Below are 14,967 nucleotides of genomic sequence, written 5' to 3' on the forward strand. Positions count from 1 at the left end.
TGTGTTTTTTGATGGAAAGTGAAAACAAATTCAGTATAACTGTTACTATCAAAAAGAATAGAAATACAGTTTTCTTGCCCACATTACGATCAAACAAAAATCCTGTGAGATTGTGTTTATGTTTTGAAGCAGGAGGATTTCTTGAGACCTTGTTGGAAGTGAGAGTATTCACCATACTTGCGTTCTCCTCCCCGTATAAATTTTATTCATAGGACTTTAAAAAGGCATGTGCTATCTTTCTGATGAAAACTGAAAGTCCATTATGGAAGAATGTATTTGCAGGTAGTAATAACATTAAGAAAATGTTCTCATGTGTAAACGCGTACTAATTTTGACCTTGAAAGATGAATTCCTTCAAGAAAAATAAAATCATGCTTAAGATAATGTGTAAGAAATTAAATAAAAGACTTTATTTACATACCACATAAAGTAGCAAACTGTTGAATGAGTTTGAAGATATCTATTTTTTATGCATGTGGTTTTAGCTTTAGAAAGAAACGCATTCTAGAAACAAGTGATAGCAAGAAAATTGATGTATATTTTAAGGAAACATTAAAATTCCCTTTTAATCGTAATAGTAAACTCTACTTACCGTTTTAAGATACATTTGGTTTAGCAGCTTATTCATCATAACACTTCTAATTAAGTTGATCAAGTTGTACTGTATTAAATAATCAAAAATGTATTTGGAGTATGTTTAAAGAGAGCAGTTCACAATACAAAAAGTTACATGGAACTTTATATCTTAAATTTCTTTGTCAATTTAAATGCAATGTATAAGAAGTCTATTTTGCTACTGTGAAAAAAAATTAAATGTAAAGGAAATCACCTACTTTCATGCAGGTGTATAATCTTGTAAAGGAAAAATGCTTCCATGTTGAAGCCAGACTTTCTGTAGTAAAACTCTTAAATATTATTTTAAAAGAAATATGTGTGTGTGTGTATATATATATCTATATTCTTTGGAATGATACTAAAGTCTCTGGCCTTGGACCTACCTTATATGAAGGTATAAGATACCATGACAATGTCTGAAAATTGAATAAATAATGATGCCTTCGGTTTAAAGTGGCCAACATAATATATATTGAATACTCCATCTCTCCAAATGTATTTCCATAATGTGTTGAAAATATGCTAATATTTGTATGATTTTTATATTTCTGCGAAATAGACTTAGAATCAGGTGAATTGTCTTTGTGTCTTGCAAAAGAGTTGGGGACAACTTGGGCAGGCCTATGAAGTGCATACGGAGTGTATGTCTTCTGAAACTTTTTTTTTTTTTTTTTTTGAGACGGAGTCTCGTTCTTTCACTCAGACTGGAGTGCAGTGGCACAGTCTCGGCTCACTGCAAGCTCCGCCTCCCGGGATCACGCCATTCTCCTGCCTCAGCCTCCGTAGTAGCTGGGACTACAGGCGCCCGCCACCGCTCCCGGCTAATTTTTTGTATTTTTAGTAGAGACGGGGGATGGTCTCGATTTCCTGACCTCGTGACCCGCCCGCCACGGCCTCCCAAAGTGCTGGGATTACAGGCGTGAACCACTGCGCCCAGCCTGAAATGTTTTATTGTTCTTATAATCTAACTTAAATGTTAACTGGGAGGGTGCTGAGGCCACTGCATTAATTCTGTGTGTTTAGAATTCTGTTGTCAAAAGTAAACTAATGAAGAAATTAGTTTGTCTTTCTGGAATTTAAAGTTCTAAAATTAGTATAAAGAGTATATAGATCGTTAATCCCCACCAACTAGACTTTGAACTTAAGTCAAACTTAAACATTTGAGAAATCATTTGTGTCATTTACTAGACATGATTTTTAGTTCTGTTTGATTATGCTTTCTACACAAACTCATTATTTAACAAGATAGCCTACTAAATTAAATGTTTCTTATTTCATTTAACTCATTTGATTAAATTGCATTCTAAAACATTTGGAGTTTTTCCCCCTATTCACCCTTAATCCTGGCATACACATTTGTAAATTGTGATGATATTGGGACTATATTTAAATTTGATTTGGCAACATTAACATGTCCTAAAACTCAGTGCAAAGAAGCATGGCAGTACGTTCTTTGACTTAAGGAGTGCATAAAATAATCATTTTTGAACCTGCATAATAAAGCTTGAAAGCAGGGAAAAGAATTTCCTTTTCCCCCTTTTTTGTGCTGTCTGTAGGAATTCATTTGGAATTTCTTTTATGCTTTTTGTTTGTTTGTTTTAAATGTAAATTGATAATCTTTTATAAGAAGTAAATAGAAGTAGTATTGGGTGTCTTTGATTGCAAAGCAAAAAGTAATAAATGAATCCCTATATTTCCATTACAGTATTTATTGTACTTTTATGTTCTGAAAATTATCCATGAAACAATATGGATAAGATTACAGGAAGCAGTCCTTACTTAAACTTCTTGTCTGTTTGGGGTGTACTCGTTAAGTCTTATATCCTAATTTTGTTTAATTCTGAGTTGCTTACAGGGCATTTTAGGGGAAGCATACAGGCAGGATGAACACTTTGTGTTAAAGTGTTATTTTTATGTATTACCTGGAATGAGGAAGGTTTTCTTCTGTTTTCTAAAAACAGTAACCAAGAAACCTCCAGGGTGTCATTAGGTTCCAGCTGTTCTCCTCCACATTGAATGATATCCTGTTAATTTATAGGTACATTTGTAGTCATTCATATGTCTGTTAAGTATAAGAGATAATTCATTAGTAACAGAAATTAACTGAACCCTTTTGGAGCGGGGGAGAGTATCAGGCAGGGGTCGGGTAAGTGTAAATGGCCTTCTGAGCATGCTCTTCCAGGCTGACTGCCAGCCCTGACTTGAAACCATTAGCACTGACTTGCTCTGTTTAGAGAAAAACTTTCCAACCTTTTGCATGAGAAACAAGAAAAAGGAATATATGCCACGTAACTGGATTACAGAAATGAGTTAATTAATAGTCTGTCTGATAAAAGAGATATGAAATATTTTCTTATGGAATTAATATTTTTGGTCTTGAAGCATTTTCTTGCGGTAGAATGTTTTTGTCTTTTTTCCCGGTGGTACCCTCTTAGCATATATCTTTGTTACCCTTAAGATCCTAAACAAATCATCTTTGTCAGTTAAGCATGGTTGTGCAAAAATTGTTAAATAATTCCTTTGATTTGTCTTTATTAAATAAAAAATATGGGAAAATATATTAATCAGGAAAGCAATTATTACAATAATTAATATAATTGCTGTTATTTAAATATAGTATTTTAGAGGCCATTTTCTTTACAAAACTATCCAAACAGCATAACATGAAAAAACGGAGCATTAACATAACGTTTTTCAATAAATTTATTACACCTTTGCCCAAGAAGTTTAAAAAATAATAATAATAACTGGTAAATAGTGTAAAGTAATGATATAGAAGTTAAGAAGAAATTATTTAGGCAGATAGTGAGGGTAAGGAAATTACTCTTGGTAAGGTTTTCCTTTTAATGAAAAGCGGCCCCCAAATCATTTTATTTTCTAAGAGCAGCCAGTAAAATCAAGCTGCAGACATAGACAAGCAAGCTGAAGGTTTGCTTAGGCGAATGCCGGCAGTGGCGCCAATAGGAAAAGGCTACCTGGGAAGATGCATATTCAAAATGGTGGCTCCATCTTCCCTTTTCTTTGTCAGCCACGTGTACAGTAAGATGCCGACAACATGGTGCCAACCAACTGGAAAGTCATTTTGCATAATAAGATTATTCAAGATTAGTATGTCAGGCCTGGTCCAACCAATCTGTGGGCCTTATGTAAATCAGAATCCGCCTCCTCAAGCCTACCTATAAAATCTGGTGCACTCCGCAGTGGGCTAGATTTCCCTTTGGTGTGCCCCTCTGTCTTCTGAGGGAGAGCTGTTCTCCTTTCTCTTTCTTTTGCCTATTAAACCTCCGCTCCTAAACTCACTCCTTGTGTGTGTCCATTTCCTTTATCTTTTTAGCGCGAGATGAATAACTCCAAGTATTTACCCTCCATAAAGGGCATCCTCACTTGCAAAAATATTTCCTAATTGTATCAAGATAAGGATGTAATCATCACTTCAGTGCATGCCTCGGACTACAAAATATATTTTTAAGTGCTACATTTATTTATAGTGCAGTCTTTCTCTAACATATTAAACGTATTCAATAACCTATATTTAATTTTAAGGGAATGTGTATTACTTTAATGTGCAATTCCTATAAAAGGATAAATTAGATACAGAAGGAGCACCAATTTACACCTGTCCTTAAATCTATAACTCTTTGAAATAAAGTGTCAAATCGATTTTAGGTAGCACGAATGTATAAACTTCAAAATTGGGTTTCACATGCTGGTTTGGTAAATGTAAAATGTGTGGTAAACGCGTTTTAGATTATGAAAGACTAGAACATCATGCCATCTACACACAAGTAAATACTTGTAAGCATTTCTAAAGTGATGATAGCCAACTACACAAAACAAACATTAGTAGAAAGATAATTTTGTGCAACAATAGGCTTCATTGCAGATCTTGAGTTTGCATTTTCAGTTAAAAATATGTTTTGTTAAAGTCCTAATTATAATTTATCTGGAAGTTGTAATGAATTATGATTTAGTCGTCCAAATGTCTTTCAGTGTATGTATGCAGGGTAGTGGAAAGTATATAAATCCAGAAGTAGTATAATTAAAAAGATAATGCCTACAATCATAATATATGAATATTTACAGGAATTTTCTTCACTGAAACTGATACATGAAAAACATATGTAAACTTATTTTTATTGGCTTTCTTACATTACAAAAAACTACCCAATAAGTGTTAGTTATTACTTTTAGGGCAACATTTATTTTTAATTGCACATATTTTCATCACAATCAACAGAAAAGTGAACTGATAAAGATGAAGAATACACACAGAAAAAAATAAATACATAATTCCTTAGAGTAATTTTATTTTCTCTTATTGGAGTTCACTCAGTGACAAAAATATTTTATTCCTTTTAACTAATAGGCATCATAACAGTTATTGCAACCTATTTTCCTTTTTGTGTTGCCAGTAAATATATTTTTATTCATTTTGTTTGGGAAGCACCAAGAAAATATGTAATAATTTATCATAAAATATTTTAAATAAAGAAGTTATTTCTATAAAGAACACATGCAGAAAGTAAGCTGATAATTTTTGGTTGAATACCAAGATGAGTAAAAATGTACAATATTGTGTATATTCTGTCATTAATTTCCAATTGCTCTGTAAGTATGAAAATAATGTCTAAGTTGCCGTAATTGCTCAAGAATTATAGAACTTTCAATTACATATTTGTCATATGAAAATAAATGTACATGTGAGGAAAGATCTGAAGAATGTACCAAAATGTATGAGATGCAGAGAAATATACTGTTGTTTCCATAGTAACAGCATGTTCAGCCAGTTGGAGCACCATAGTAACTACAAGAGGAAAAAATATGGAGGACATAAAAAATATAAATTTACAAAATTAAAATATTCATTTTGGTAAAGTTGGCACCTGACTATAAAAATCCACTTTTTTCTAATTCTGCTCAGGATCAGGACTCTCCTAGGCTTTACAGAGTTTGGTTTTCTATTGTTCCACATTTTATGAAGACCATTGTCATTTTTGAAATATGCTAGGATGGTCTCTATAAAGGTGTGGTAATGATTAAATAAAATGAGACAATTTATGATAAAGTGTTCTGTAAATTGTAAAGAGCTACACAAATTCATCATTTTAATTTTTTCAAATTTTGACAATAAAACTTTGTTAGTTCCTAATTTATAATGTCTTTGCATAAAAATAAGTTATTTAGTTTATTGAATTTTGAACCAGAAGCTGATGTCTTTAAATTTTTTTCTAAATATTTAATTTTAGATTTCCTTTTAACAGTAGAAAAACTAAAAATTAATACGTAGTTTACATGAAGAATGTAATGGAGGCAGGAAAAAAGTGAGGCTATGTGAGATCAGTCTTCTTAGGATAACAAACTGAATCTCATGGTCCAATGCCATATAGATAATTTTTTAGTTTTTTTCCTGGCAGAGCTGATGTAATGAAGCAGGCTTGAGATTAGCTATTTCTTCACATGATGATTAAATTTAAAGAGAGTAACATTTTAAACATTGCTTTATGTTTTTAGTTTAGAATCAAAAAAAAAAAAAAAACAGTTGAATCTTCAGTATTTAATTATAACTTTTCTACCACAATTTGAAAAGCACTGAAAATTTTATGTGAGTCTTAGCTACACAGTTGAATGCTACTTTGATCTATAGTCATTTTTCTCTGCATGTTGATGTCAAGACATCTAGGTCAACTTTCTCAACACAACAGAAAAAAATATAATAAAATTATTTATTTATTTTTTATACGTAATTACTTATAACATGGTAGTATAGTATAGTAGTTAAGCATCTAGCGTCTAACATGCCCTGCCTGGCTTCCAATCATAGCTCAGATATTTATCATTTGTAAGATGGGGTGAATTACTTGTGCCCTCTGCCTCATTTTACCATCTGCAATTTTGAAATTATCATTTGTAATTGGAGTAATTATTCCTGGTAATTTGAAGATAGAATGAGTAAAAGTGTGCAAAATAATTAGAACAATGTCTAGCATAATAAAATACCCAATAAGTGTTAATTATTATTTTTAGCACAGCACTTATTTTTAACTGAAAACATTTTCATTATAATTAATAGAAAAATTCACTGCTGAAGATGAATAATACACACAGAAAAACAAATATGTTATTCTTTAGAATAATTTTATTTTTTCTTATTACAAGAAAGAAACGATTACTTCTCAGACTTGTCTATAACGTGTCACACGCGTAATATCTATTCCAGCCAATTGTACACTTTTAATGTTAAAGAAATTTTTGAGCACAGATCTTCATTTGATTCTCATAGTATCTTTTCATAGTTCCTTATTTTTACCTTATTTTCCTGTATTTTAACGTCTATTATTTCCTCATGAGTAAAGTATATTGCAATTCTCAGAATATTATCCAAGGTAAAGTTATCCAAGGTAAAGACTATATGTTTCCTTTTTGATACTTTGAGAGATAACTAATTTTTAAGTAGAAAGTTTGACATTTCCCAGATGCATTATCATGAAACTTTTCTACACTTGAGTTTATTGGCCTTGTGCAAATTATTAATTCATGTAATAAATAGCAGACACTGGTAACAGTTGAATAATAAAGTAAAAACAGAATGATGATAAATAGTAAATTATTTTATGCCTCATAAACCTGGGTTCTAATTTTGGCTTCTGTCAATGATTAGTCATATTAATAGGGCCAATCATCTGAAAATCTTTATCAATATAACTGTGATTAAATAAACAGAAACTTTAGAATACATGTTAAATAATGGTTTTAAAGTTGGTAATATATAAATGAAAAAACACATTAATAAATAAGTAGAATTAAAAGCAAAATTAATAGTAGATACTTATGATTTTATAGAGCTTTGAATGCCTTTTGCTAAGCAGTTGTATCAATTCCTTGAAGCTAAAAAAGTCAACAACCTATTATTAAAACCTCAAAGAGTGCATTATCATCTTGTAATGGCCAGAAATAAATTAACAATCCATATTTTTAAAATATGTATTGAGACTTCATCCTCATTTTATGCATGGATGCCATGGTGATGCGAAAGATTTTATTTTGCAAACTAACTAATCACCGAGGCCAGGGAAATGGAATTCTTTGGCTTCTAGGTCCGAGGAATCAGGCTCGCTTACTGCTTTTGCTATAATAGAAAGAAATAGCTTAAGACCCTTCTCCAACCCATTAAAAAATGGGTTTTCTATGGGAAACTGAGGTTCTGCTATCACAAATAGAGAAAGTGATGTTGGTTGATTAAGAAAATATATATCCAGTACCTATGGAAAATTTTGGATAAGGTATTAGATCAACTATTTGGTAACTAATTTAAAATAACATTTTTTAAAAAGTTACTTTTTATCTATCATACTTAGGTGCCTGAGTACATGGTGGCAGGTTAATTGCTGCTTCCATTTGCCTTGAAATTGCCCCAAACATCTTAAAATTAAAGGAAAAATGTGTGAATTACTTCTCTTCTAAATATTGCATCAAGTTTTAGCACACAGGCACTTCCCCACCTCACTGTCCTGTTGCTATTGACAATTAATTAAACAGTAATTATAACTACTACTGCTTTTGCAGCTGCTCTTAGGAAATTCTAGCTAATGTTCTGATTCATCTATCTATTGGTAGATCAATTGATTGATTAGTTTCCTAATAACAGCCCAATGAGAAAGAAACTGTCATTATTCCCAGGTGAGTGAAAGGAGACACGAAGAAGGCAGGCAATATCAGTCTGAAATTGCACAACTGGTAAGTGTTGGAGACAGGCTTCCACTCACACAGTGTGACTCACAGACACTGCAGTCTGCAACGCCAACCTCCAAGCTATTCTGCCTACTTCAGTTACAGAGGTTGGGAGTTGGGAGGTGAGAACAGTAATTTGTTATAGAATTGGTTTGCCAAGATATTTGGGGAGAAGTATACAATGATATGTTCACAAAACATTTTTATCACAATGTGCTCTATTTGTCAAAACACTACAGAGAGGAGATGAATTCAGAAAAAGAATTCACCACTTTGCAATAGACAAATAAAAGAATCCAACTTTTTTGAACTTTAAGTGTTGGAAGAGGCATCTTTCTTATTCCCAACTATTTAAAACCAAAACTGAGAAAAACTTTGATCAATAAAAGCAGATTGAAGCCCATCTTTGTGTGGAGAATCAGATTAAAAGGATGATCAATATACTTGCTATCCAAAAGCTTTAAGATGCCTCATAGTAAAAGTCCATCTAAGTGTGTGGAATGAAGTGTATTCTTTCAATTGGACAAAATTGCTCAGGGAAAAGAGGACAAAGTTATGGCTATATCACAATTCTTGACAAGTTTAAAGTACTCTCAATTAATTTTAGAGATGGCAAAATGATTAGATTAAATTGGCAGTTCGAGGAAGGAGGAGATCCAGCATTCAGACAGACAATCTGCCCAACATGCATTCTAGTGAAGTTTCAAAAGTAAAACACATACTAACGTTATGCATGCTACCATAAAAAGAATGAAGGTTGTATTACACCTAATTTCACATCAACAACATAATTTGGCAAAAGAGAATAAAATAATAGTTTCAGAATTCTAAGCAAAAGAAATTCTGGATCTAAAATTTGGTATTCCATCAAATGTCCACCAAGAAAAGAAATATTTTCAGATATACTAAGACTCAGAAATTTTACTTCTTTCAGAATGTTGCTTAATGAAAAAGTCAAAAGAGAATGCATTCTGGAAGAGAAAAGAAAGAATCAAGAAGAAGAAAATTTGCCTTCCAAAATGCATTCTACTTCAGAGTATAAAGAATACAAGCACTATGATAAAAGCTGTGCACCTCTCCTAGAAAATGACTGTTTAAACAAAAGTTCACAAGGTTCTGAGAATAATTACTCTGTAAATCAGTAAATTTTCTGAAGCCCAATTAGGAATCTGGATAGTAGTAGGAATGAGAAATAAGCAAATTATTCTTCTGTCAACATGAAAAAATAAACACAATTAATAAATCTCACTGGTCTGAGAATCTATAAAAGATAATTCAGATAAAAAATAAAGCATAGACATGATATAATTTTGAGTTATTCTTATAATTTAGAAAATGCTGTCAATCTGATAGTAATGCTTTTAATATTTAACTGCTAAGCCTACTTTTGATGATAAATCATTTTGCCTCTTTTTAAATAGGTCTAGTCCTCTAAATACATTTATATAATTAAGGCTTTGTAAATGCTGTTATCAGTTTTCAATTATTTAAACAAATCTTGAAACAAATTGTAAGTTACTATTGTATTTACAGAACAAACTTTTCTTATGTAAACCTTAGCAATAGAAAAGGGAAGGGATAGCTTAAGGAAGTTTGAAGGTAAATAAGAAATCAGTCAATTGAGGATCTTAAGTTGATCTTAGTTAACAGATCAATAAATACAAGATACATTATTTAAAATTAGTAATTAAGCAAAAGTATATAGAAAACAAAGTCAATCTGTCAACCAAAAATTCTAAAGCATGAAGGAGATGTCAAATTATCTGTATAATATAGTGATTTGATCATATTTTGTAAGAAAATGACTAAAAATAAAAAAAATTAAAGAAGAATATAGTAAGCAAGTTTGACTTTGGGATAATATATTAGTTTTCTAAGACTACCACCAAAAGTATCACAAATCAGGGTTTTCCATAATCTCCTTCTCAGGTTCAATAATTCTATAATTTTCTATAACAGTTTATAGAACTCAGGAAACACTTTACTCAACAGGTTTATTATAAAGAATATTATAAAAGATACGAATGTACAGCCAGATGAAGATGTACATGGAACAGAGTCCAGAAGGGTCCTAATACAGTCACTTCTGTCCCTGTGGAGTTGGAGTACACCACCTTCCTGGCATGTGGATGTGTTTACTAACCCAGAGGCTCTCCAAATCCGATAGGTTAGGAATTTGTATAGAGGCTTCATTCATGTGAGCATGATGGATTTACTCAATCTCTAACCCCACTTCCCTCGCTAGAGGATATGGGGGTATGAATAAATGTTTTTAGCTTCTAATTATGGCTTGGTCTTTCTCGTGACCTGCCCCCACCCTGAAGCTGTCTGGGAGCCCACCAAGAGTTGCCTCATAAAAATGAAAATGTTCCTGTCACCCAATAAATTTCAAAGAACTTAGAAGATCTGGGTAAGATGCTTCTATCACTGCCATCACTCAGGAAATTATAAGAGTTTTAGGAATACTGTATAAGCAACCAGGTGCAGAGATCAAATATGCATATCTTATTGTGTCACTTACCTGTAATTTTTCTAGCACATCTTTCTAGCCCAGTCATATCCTTGATGTTCTCTTCCCAAAATTCTTTGGTATTATTTTGCAATATAAATAATCTGGTAATTTTCCAAGTCTTCAAGTTCTGGTTCATTTTTGCCTAACAGTTCTTCCATTTATCTCTCTCCTCACTCAGGTTGCTATAAGCAACAAGGAGAAACCAATAAACACCATCAATACTTTGTTTAGAAATCTCCTTAGCTAATTATTCAAGTTTACCACTTAAAAGTTCTATTTTGCACAAAACCCTCATACACAACTCAGCCAAGTTCTTTGCCACTTCATAACCAGAATCACTGTTCAACCAGATCCCAATATCACATCTTCATTTCTGTCTGAGACCTCACCACAAGCATCTTTAACATTCATATATCTACTGATATTCCATTCATGATTATATATGCATTCTCTCTGAAAATAAAAGCTCTCAGCTCTCCTTTTTTCTGTGTACTCACCAGAACTGCCTTTAATGTCTGTATTTCTACAAAATTTCTTCCAGGCAATGTAGGTTTTTTCCCTAATATGCACCTCAGTATTCTTCCAGCCTCAGTTACCCAGTTCCAAAACCACTTCCACATCTTTTAAGTATTTGTTACAGGAGTACCTCACTCCTGGTATCAAAACATGTATTTATTTGGTAAAACTGCAATAAGAAAGTACCCCAATTCTGGAAGGTAGCAGTCTGAGATCAAGATGTTGCTAGAGTTACTTTCTATTGAGGCCTCTCTTTCAGCTTGTAGAGACTGTGTATCTCCTTGTCTTCACGTGGTTATCATGCTGTACCCATCTGCGTCCTAAATGTCTTTTCTTATAAAGTCATATTGGATATCAGAGCCTACTTTAATGACCTCGTTTTAACTTAAATGAAGTATACCGATTTAAAGATCTTATTTCCAAATACAGTCACATTCTGAGGTTCTGGCTGTTAGGATGTCAACATATAAATTTGGGGAGAACACAATGTAGCCTACAATAGAGGGCTATGCTAGAATTTGGCAGTGATTACCAGATGTCTGTTCCACATCCATTATTTTCTTAGTAACAGAGCCACAATTTTATAACAACAGGCAATATTCCTAGTTAAAGATTACAGTTTTATGGCTCTATTGTAGGTAAGTTTGGCAAAATATTTATTAGAAATGTTACCTGCAAATTCCAATTGCTATTTGGGGATAGCTGTTTCCTTGAAGATGGAAGTCAGTTAAATATATTGTGCCTAAAACATAAAAGTGTCCAATGTCTCAACAGGTAGCTGTCACACTACCCCTGGAGAACTGATAATCTGAGATAGATTTAGTACAATTATTCTGAACATAGCAACTTAAAACAAATGTTCATTTCCTGTTCGCAGGTTGGCTGGTGGACTGTATTTTCACTAATCTGAGCTGGGGGTCAGCTGGACTTCAGACTTTCAAGACTATTCCAGGTGTCTTCATTCTAGGATCTAAGCTAAAGAATCTACAACTTCCTAGTATGTGTTCTTCTGACTGGGGATGGGAGACACATATAGAGAGCTGTGGAAAATTTCCATACTTCTTTAAGACTTTTTTGAAAGTAGCATAGTAGAATTTCCACTTATATTTTATTGGCCAAAACAAGTCATATGGTTAAGTCCAAGTGATGAGGCACTGAAAAGTTAGAAACAAAGGAATGTAAAATTCTATTCCGGGGAGGGAGGAAAAGATTCGGAACAATATCCACAAGTAATCCAACATTCCCCAGTAGTCTAACACCCTGCCACATAGATAAAATAAATGTTTATTTTGTTTAAATTCCTATGATTTATTTGTTACTAGTAGCCTGGTACAATTTTAACTTATACCCAGAGCTACAGTCTTTTAAATTTCACTTGTTAATTCTTCTGTGTTAACAAGTTATTTTATGCTGTACGTTTTACATTTCCTCATTGTAATATTAATGTAAAAAAGCCTTTTTTCAATCCCAAAACAAAATTTGAACTGACTTGTAGATGCCACAAAAGGGAGGTTTAACCAGACAAGACTTTAGGAGAGTATGTTGATGGAAAGAAGTTAGCAACCATAGGACTCGGTTGTGGACATCCAGAAGATGGTGCAAAACAGTAGCTGCGTTTCCGCAGAAGCCCAATGGATGTGGACAACAATGGCATAACAGAGGTAACAGGCTGCCATGAGCTTTGTGAAAACAAATTCATGACACTAATTGACTTCTTTAATATGAGAAGAATCAAGATTTTGCACACTTAAGTTGAGGACAGATTTAAATTAGCCAACCAAATAAATGTATGTAATATAACAATACCCTTTTTGGAAGCCAGGAAAGCAGTATTTTTCACTGGTAGAGATCAAAAAAACTCTCCCTAAGTGAGTGTTGTATACTTTGTGAGTGTGTGAACATGTGAATGAGTTAAAGAGCAAGTCTTTTGGAATTTTCTTTGTAACTCTGAGTAAAACGGTAGTGTCAATATTTCCTTGGGTTAATGTAAGCAGATCTGCCATTAATACTAGGCAAAAAAGGAACTAATTCATGAACTTTCTCATATTTGATATATTATGGTAAATTATGCTGAATGAATTTTAAAAATTAATAATTTTGAAATGTAAATTTAATTTACTGAAAATATATCAGGACTGTATTATAGTTTAAAAGTCATGAAAAATTATGAGATGTTTACCTTTATTGACAAAATTAAAACTATAGAACTTTTGAATCAGCAATCTTAATTTCATACTTCAGTGATAATTCTATGTGAATAGTATTTCCAAAGAGATGAATTAATGTATGTAGCCTATTAAAGTTGCCTTGTGAGAGTGAGATAATTCTATAAATACATAAATAAGTTTATAATTAAACAAAAATAACCTTTCATAATGTATTGATACTGCATGATAATTGCTTTCTAAATTTATGATGCTTACTATATGTACTTGTATTACATTTCAAATATTAACATAATTTTCTCAACATATATTTTAAAATGTGTTTTATATAAGATACATGCTAGATAGTATAAGTCTCTATACGAAGCTGACACTGTAGAACCTTCTCCTTTTAGGGAATTTATACTACATTTTTAGACTGCCTTCTGATGTTAATTTAATCTTATTTTAAATAGAATACTTAATTAGTAAAACAAATCCAACTTCTACAGCATGTTTGGATGAAAAAACAATAATGACTACATCCAGAGAAAAAATATCCAATATAGAAAACAACAAGTTTATCTATCTTTCTCTACTTACATTCTTAGCATTCTGTTTTATAATTCCGAGTTGGATCTATTTCCGTACTCAAAAACGGAATAGTATTTGCCACTCTTCAAAGACAGGACACTTTTTCAGAAATGTGTGTCTTTTTTCATATGGTTTTCTCTTTCTGTCTTCCACCTATTAAAACATAGATAGCATTCAATACCTTGGTTAAGTATGATAGTTTATGTGAAGCTTTATATGACCATAAAAAATCATTAAATTTCTTCTTCCTTTGAAGTTTATATATTTGCACATCTCATCTAATTCCTACAATAAACCTACCCCCTTTGGTAGGCATAAACACCTTCCACTTTATTGATAAGAAAACAAAGTTATATAAATCATAGACCTTTATCAATGTCATTGAACAACAACAAAAAAATATGTGTTAAAGTTTGCTTTTATTCAAGCCAGTGTCAATTAAAATTCTAGCTCTTTCTACTATCCTAAACTACAATGTTACTTCTCTCTCTCTCTCTCTCTCTCTCTCTCTCTCTCTGGTGCTTTTATGACAAATGGATTGCCTTCCAGTTCCATGTGGTGTATCATTTTCAGTAACTTATTGATGTGTTTTCTGTGAGAAGAAAACATATTTTGTGATATCTATAGGCCCAGCACTCAGCAATTTCCTGACACACAGTAGGTGCCAAATGAATATTTATTAATCTGACCTGGAAAAAGACTCTATTTATCAAGACGTGGTCCCCTATTTAATCTACGGAAAAGTATCTTTTGCATTTTTGGAAGATTTTCTGGGAAATAAATTGCTTTTGAATGCTCACATTATTCCAGTTTGGCATGCTTGGAAAGATTATGAGAAGCCCTGTAACTAATATAATA

General features: G+C 32.4%; 1 long non-coding RNA gene across 1 annotated transcript in view; it reads right to left on the minus strand.

Moving 5' to 3' along the window:
- LOC126940180 (uncharacterized) overlaps window positions 1–14,967 on the minus strand; it is an 86,262-nt gene that overhangs the window by 37,833 nt on the left and 33,462 nt on the right. The window contains exons 3-5 of the long non-coding RNA XR_007720645.1: window positions 14,119–14,262; window positions 10,865–11,037; window positions 2,538–2,639 (exon numbers count right to left, since the gene is read on the minus strand). This is a non-coding gene — a long non-coding RNA (uncharacterized LOC126940180). The remainder of the gene's footprint in view (window positions 1–2,537; window positions 2,640–10,864; window positions 11,038–14,118; window positions 14,263–14,967) is intronic.

Source organism: Macaca thibetana, chromosome 17 (assembly GCF_024542745.1).
Source record: "Macaca thibetana thibetana isolate TM-01 chromosome 17, ASM2454274v1, whole genome shotgun sequence".
Taxonomy (NCBI): Eukaryota; Metazoa; Chordata; class Mammalia; order Primates; family Cercopithecidae; genus Macaca; species Macaca thibetana.